We start from the raw sequence: 6,537 nt of genomic DNA, 5'->3' as shown, positions 1-6,537 counted from the left end.
AAATATGTGTGTGTATGGAAGGCTTCTACACAGTTTCCATCTCCCATTGATCAACTCAATGCTAGGATAGAACACACTTTGCTGCAGATGCTGTGTAGTGGTGTTGAACCCAGTACCGTGTAGTTGTGAAGTAAGCTTTTTAACCACTCTGCCACCAGCCTGATTTAAGCTTTATAAACCATGAGAGAATTAAATATGATATTGTTAAAGCATTTAATCTTGCAGTCTGCCATTTGTTTGGCAGATGATTAAATATAAGCAGAGTTTTGTTAGCCACTGCATGGAGACCACCACCACCACCACCATCCCTACCATCATTGTCATCATCACCACCACAATCACGACCAGCACCACTACTACCACTACTCATCATCACCCTCTCCACTACAACCACCACAAGTCACCACCACCACTACCACCTTCATATCTGTTAAGATGAACCAAAAATAGTGAGAAGGGGGTGGTGGTGCTGAAAGGGTAGTTGCTCAACCTTCTTGAAATAGCAGCCAAATCTTCCTGAAATCACATCTTACAATCTTAAAAAAGGGAAAGACGTGTTGGTAGATGTAGTCCTAGATGAATTACTCATCTTGTACCTTTTATCTTTTACTTTTTCAGTCATTAGACTGTGGCCATACTGGAGCACCACTGTGAAGGGGTTTTGTTGAACTGATTGACCCCAGTACTTTCTTTTCAAGTCTGTTACTTATTCTATCTGTCTCTTTTGGTGAACTACTAAGTTATGGGGGATGTAACGAACCCAACACCAGTTGTGAACTAGTAGTGGGGGATAAACACAAAGGCAAACACACACACACGCATCTTGAGAAGACTCGTAAGCCAAGTGAAACTGTAGTCATGACCATTGCCAGTGTCATGTAAATGGCACCTGTGAAATTGTTGTTGTGGCCGTTACTGGTGTCATGTAAAAGCATCCATTACACTCTCAAAGTGGTTGGCGTTAGGAAGGGCATCCAGCAGGAGAAACCATGTCAAATCAGACTGGAGCCTGGTGCTGCTGTCTGGCTTGGATCTTTTTTAAAACGGGGGCCACATTTTTCATTAACGAAACACTTTGAAACTTGGAACACTGGTAGAATGGGTCATATAAAACATCTTTTTCTCTTAGTCTTCTTTAAAAAAAAAGAAATCCATAAATTATTCCATGTTAAAGTTGTCGTATTTCTGTAATTTCAACCAATCACTGACGTCCATTCAGCCGATATACATTAAGTGCCGACTACATAAACAAATGATTCTGAAACAATTAATCCTAACCCTAACCCTAACCGTAGGGTTAGGGTTAAAGCAAATTTAAAATGAAAAAAGCAAATAAAACGAAGAATCATTTGTTTATGTAGTCGGCACTTAATGTATATCGACTGAATGGACGTCAGTGATTGGTTGAAATTATCGAAATAAGACAATTTTTTATATGAAATAAATTCAAATACAAAAATATTTTTCTGTTCTATAACACAAAATAGATAAGTATACGAAGTTTGAAAGTCTTTCGGTACCAAAAACACTACGTAAAACATTAATGAAAAATGTGGCCCCCGTTTTAAAAAAGATCCTCTGGCTTACCAGTTCCAGTCAAATTGTCTAATTCATGCCAGCATGGAAAGCAGATGCTAAATAATAATAATAATGATGATGATATATATAGTTTAAATTACAGGGGACCTGTAAAGAATCAAGGCATATCAAAGTGAAACGTGCAACAAATTAGCTAGACAGAATGATGTGAGACAGTTGAATAATCCATCATCTTAGCACAGGATGCATCAGTGAGTGAAGTTCACTGTTGTTTGGTAATCCACAATTCCAGTTGTATCCAAAATTACTCAACGATGAAAGGAAGCTTAGGCATGGCATAAAAATATAATAAAAACAGATGAATGGGTTATCTCATATTACTGTTAGGTTGAGGAAAAAGTTTGTGGGTCATTAAACCTAGTGGCCTCATCTGCTCATTAGTGGCAGAACTTGCTTGAATACAGCAGTTAGTGGGTGCTAAGCATAACATTTGACCCTATCAAAACATGTTCAAAAACTGTTGCCAACTCTGCTCTAAATCATCAACATTATGATGGATCTCTGAGCCCCCAGAAACAGCTTTTGGATTTATAACACCTTACTTCCTCCCTTTTAATTTTCTCTGTCCTTTGTACTCTGTGTAAGTTGGATCTATTAATATAAATATCTATATATTTATACTTATATCCATTGTCTGAAAGCCTCCACTCTTTGCTTTCTCTCGTTTTGCATGTATACATATATATGTATTTTGTATTTTATACCAAAGCTGTTATATTTAATTTGTTTATCTGCATAATTGCCTCTATCATCATCATCATCATCATTTGATGTCTATTTTTCATGCTGGCAGGAGCTGGCCAGCTGAAGAGCTGCTCAGGCTCCATGTCTGTTTTGGCATGGTTTCTATGGCTGGATGCCCTTCCTAATGCCAATCACTTTAGAGAATGTAGTGGGTGCTTTTATGCAGCACTGGCATGAGTGTGTTTACGTGGCACTGGCATGGATGCTTTTTATATGGCACCAGCACCCATGAGCCTGCAAGGTTGGGAATGCTTAGCTGGAGAGGGATGCAGGGGACATGCCAGTGTCAAAAGACAACCATGTTTTTACTTAGCTTGATGTGTATTTTCAAGCACAGCAAACCACCAGGGGTCCCCTGTCATCCCCTCCGGGGGTCCTAACATCTGTAGATCCTTTGTGTGTGTGTGTTGGGCTTCCACTCAGTTTCTTATTTCTTAATTGCCCACAAGGGGCTAAACATAGAGGGGACAAACAAGGACAGACAAAGGGATTAAGTCGATTACATCGACCCCAGTGCGTAACTGGTACTTAATTTATCGACCATGAAAGGATGAAAGGCAAAGTCGACCTCGGTGGAATTTGAACTCAGAATGTAACGGCAGACGAAATACCGCTAAGCATTTCTCCCAGTGTGCTAACGATTCTACCAGCTCGCCACTCAGTTTCTGTCTACTTAATTTACTTATAAGGCATTGGTCAACCACTTGCCTAAGGTGTCATACAGTGGGATTGAAACTAAAACCATGTGGCTGCAAACTGAACTTCTTAACCACACAACCAAGCCTGCAAAAAGAAAAAAAAAATAGAAAACATCCATAAAAATGACTGATGTGTACATTGCAACCTTTGATCATAGTCCTGTTTGATTAGGGTAGATCTAGGGGTGGATGACGATGACAACAACAACATTAATCTAAATAATCTGTTAAGTCTCAGATTATTTAAATGTCTTTATTATGTCTTGAAACATAATCTTTGCGTTGTCTGGGAACATTTTAAGAGATGTTTGTACACTAGAGCTACAAAATGAAAAAAAAGAAAAAGAAAAAAAATGCCTTTTTTAAAAATATATTGTTTGTGTGCATGTATGTATGTGTGTGTGTGTGTGTGTGAAGCAACCTGCTATCAGTTCTGATAAATTTGACATATCTGCAGCGATATGCAATTTAACCTTTTTGATATTAATTCCTCTTCAATGGCAAGAGGACACTATTCTTTGTGTGTGTGTGTGCATAAATGTGCATGTGTGTGCGCATGCATATGTGTATGCTTGTGTGTATGTATGTGTATGCATGTGTGTGTGTCTATTTGTCTATATGTGTGTTTGTGTGAATGCATGCATATGTGTATGATTGTGTGTGTATGCATGAGCATGCACATTATATTCTGTTTTTCCCCTTCGTTGCTATAATTGGGTAAAATGGTCTTTGACACCGTTTCTTCAGAATGAGGGTTAAACAAATTAGGAAAAAGCAAAAAGTAAATAAAAAACATTTCATGAAAAAAGTTTTTATTTTGAGATACATGCGTGTGTGAAAATAGATAACCTTGAAGAAGTGGTTTGGGTCGAATGTGTGTATCAGGTTAGCATGTTGTACTAAATGAGTTGATGTGAGAAGTTTGTTGCCAAGTCCTAAGTCTATACTTAAGCTGTGAATAATAAATTTGCTTAGAGATTAAGTAATTCAGAAAGAGAGAGAGAGAAAGATAGAGATATGAAAGGGTGCTGAAAAGATTCTGGCATTGAGTAAAAGAAAATGCAGAAGGATTGGTTAATTATGATTTTATTCGACATATTCCCCTCTCAGATTCACACAGTTATTGGAGTGACCCTTCAGTTTTTCAAAGCCCTGTAAAAGTACTTGGGAGTCCAACCAGGCCTTTCATGATAGCCTTAAACCAGGAACTTTTCAGCCCCACCCTTGTAGATATATATATGTGGAGGCGCAATGGCCCATTGGTTAGGGCAGCGGACTCGCGGTCATAGGATCGCGGTTTCGATTCCCAGACCGGGTGTTGTGAGTGTTTATTGAGCGAAGGCAGGCTGAGTCAAATGCTTCTTTTGACTGTCTCCACACCTATATTTGACCGGTGGTCGGAAATAAGGTAACGGATGACTTGTCTGTGAAAATAACATTCTTCCACTCCTTTAGGGACCAATTCTGTAGGTTTTTACTCCACTCTAAATGTTTTGCAGTGTTTGTTTTTGAAAGTAGTGGCTTTCTGATTGCAGCCCTCCTGTGAAATCTGGCTTTGTGCAGCTCCCAGCGAACAGTTTTTGTGGAAACCAGGTTCTTGAGGTGGTCATTAAGCTCTGCAGTAATTTTGGGAGCTGTACTTTTGTGATCCTTTCTAACAATTCACATATAAGAGTCTGACGGTCTCTATCTGAAAGTTTTGGTTATCTTCCAGAGTTTTGTTTCGACGAGGAGATTTTTCCCTCTTTCTCAAAGGCTGTCATTACTTTCGAGACAGTACTTCTTGATACACCAAACATTTTGGCTGTTTTCGTTATGCTAGTGCCTGCCATACGAGCATCAACAATTCGATCTCTTTGAAAGTCTGATAGATCTATCATTTTAATGAATTTTAATTACCTTTTCTGATGATATCTGAAAAGAAACAGCAATTTTAGCAAAACATATTAACCAACACTAATAATAAATAAAAAAAAAAACAATAATAAACAAGCTTTTGACGGTTTTATAGATATTTCAAAATTATGATGCTATGATGCTAGGTGTTTCCATTATTTTGTCCAACCCCTGTATATATACATATATTTTTATGCACACACACACACACACAGAGGAAGAGAGAATGAAAGAGATAGACAGATAGATAGAGAGAGAGAAAGAAAAAGATAGTTAAATTGACAAAGACAGAAATCACTGATAGGCATTCAACTGACTGAGATAAACAGACAGCCTAAGTAAGAAAGGATATTAAATAATGACAATGATGATATATTAATGTATGTATATTTGCAAATATTTTTGTTACCTTTTGTTGCATAAACATGGTAGTATTCAAAATTGTATGAACTGAATACGACCAGTTTAATATGTCTTTTTATTTGAATGTTTATACTTTTTTATTGATTTTTATGTCACTGCTTTTTTTCTGAGTGCAAAGCTATATTACATGTCATTCAGGATTTTTATGGTCAGAATGATGTCATCATCATCATTGTTTAACATCTTCCTTCCATGCTGGCATGGGTTGGACAGTTTGACAGGAGTTGGCCAGGCAGGAACCTGCGCCATGCTTCTGTGTCTGTTTTGGCATGGTTTTCACAGCTGGATGCCCTTCCTAACACCAACCGCTCCATAGAGTAGACGGAGTGCTTTTTACATGGCACTCGCACAGGTGAGGTCAGTTTTGGTGTGGTTTTTACAGCTAGATGCCCTTCTAAATGCCAACCACTTTACAGTGTAGACTGGGTGCTTTTCAAGTGGCACCTGCACTGGCTGGGTTACCAAGAGACTTTGCAAGACAAAGTCTTTAAGAGGGGAGGGGACATTGGAGGAGGTGATTCATGTGTCAGATGATGAAAGATTAGTGTGTGACAGTGAGGCAGAAACATGTCTTGCTGTAGAGGAGGTCCATGGTTACCCTGCCAGTGAGAGGGAGAGTGAGAGAGAGGAAGAAAGAGGGAAATAGAAGGCAAGAAAGAGAGCAAGCGTTAACAAGAATGAGAGCAGAAACAGTTATCTAGGAAGAGTGTGGGAGTTAACAAGAAAGAGGTGTGCTGCTGTAAAGGAGATCCATAGTTATCTAGCCAGAGGTAAGAGCAAGGGAAGGAAGGCGAGAGTGTGATCTAGAATGAGAGCAGAAACAAGTTTGTTGCTGTAGAGGAGATGCATGATTGCTCAGCCAGAGGGGAGAGCAAGAGATAAAAGAGAGAGAGAAAGGAGACAGCAAGAGCAGGAGAGGGATGGCGGCAAGTGCCAGGGTATACTTGCAAGGAAGTCTACCCTGGCACTGGCAGGTGCTGGCAGGATATTGCCAAGGAGTCATGAGTCGGAAGTGGGGGTAGAGGAATGCAGTGATTGGTGAGAATCTGGGTGTATAGAAGGGGAGGGGATGAGCATGGAAGCAAGGACTAGATTGGGGAGTGGGAGATAATGATAATGTATGAAGAGGAAATGTGAGGAAGAGAAGAGACAATTTGGGAAGGGAAGGGGGGGGTGA

The 6,537-nt window shown here is 39.3% G+C and overlaps 1 protein-coding gene across 5 annotated transcripts in view; it reads left to right on the top strand.

The window, feature by feature from the left end:
* The window catches only part of LOC106876149 (DNA ligase 1), a 27,109-nt gene that overhangs the window by 9,599 nt on the left and 10,973 nt on the right, over nucleotides 1–6,537 (top strand). Inside the window, exon 1 of one of the 5 annotated variants that reach the window (XM_052970136.1) lies at nucleotides 5,203–5,317. The exons of the other annotated variants lie outside the window; for them this stretch is intronic. The gene's annotated coding sequence lies outside the window, so the exon portion shown is untranslated. Of the gene's footprint in view, nucleotides 1–5,202; nucleotides 5,318–6,537 lie in introns of those variants that run through there. 5 annotated transcript variants of the gene reach the window in all.

This window comes from Octopus bimaculoides, chromosome 8, assembly GCF_001194135.2.
Source record: "Octopus bimaculoides isolate UCB-OBI-ISO-001 chromosome 8, ASM119413v2, whole genome shotgun sequence".
In the NCBI taxonomy this organism is placed as follows: domain Eukaryota; kingdom Metazoa; phylum Mollusca; class Cephalopoda; order Octopoda; family Octopodidae; genus Octopus; species Octopus bimaculoides.
Note: the sequence above shows the minus strand (reverse complement) of the source record. Positions and strands in the feature narration are given on the sequence as shown.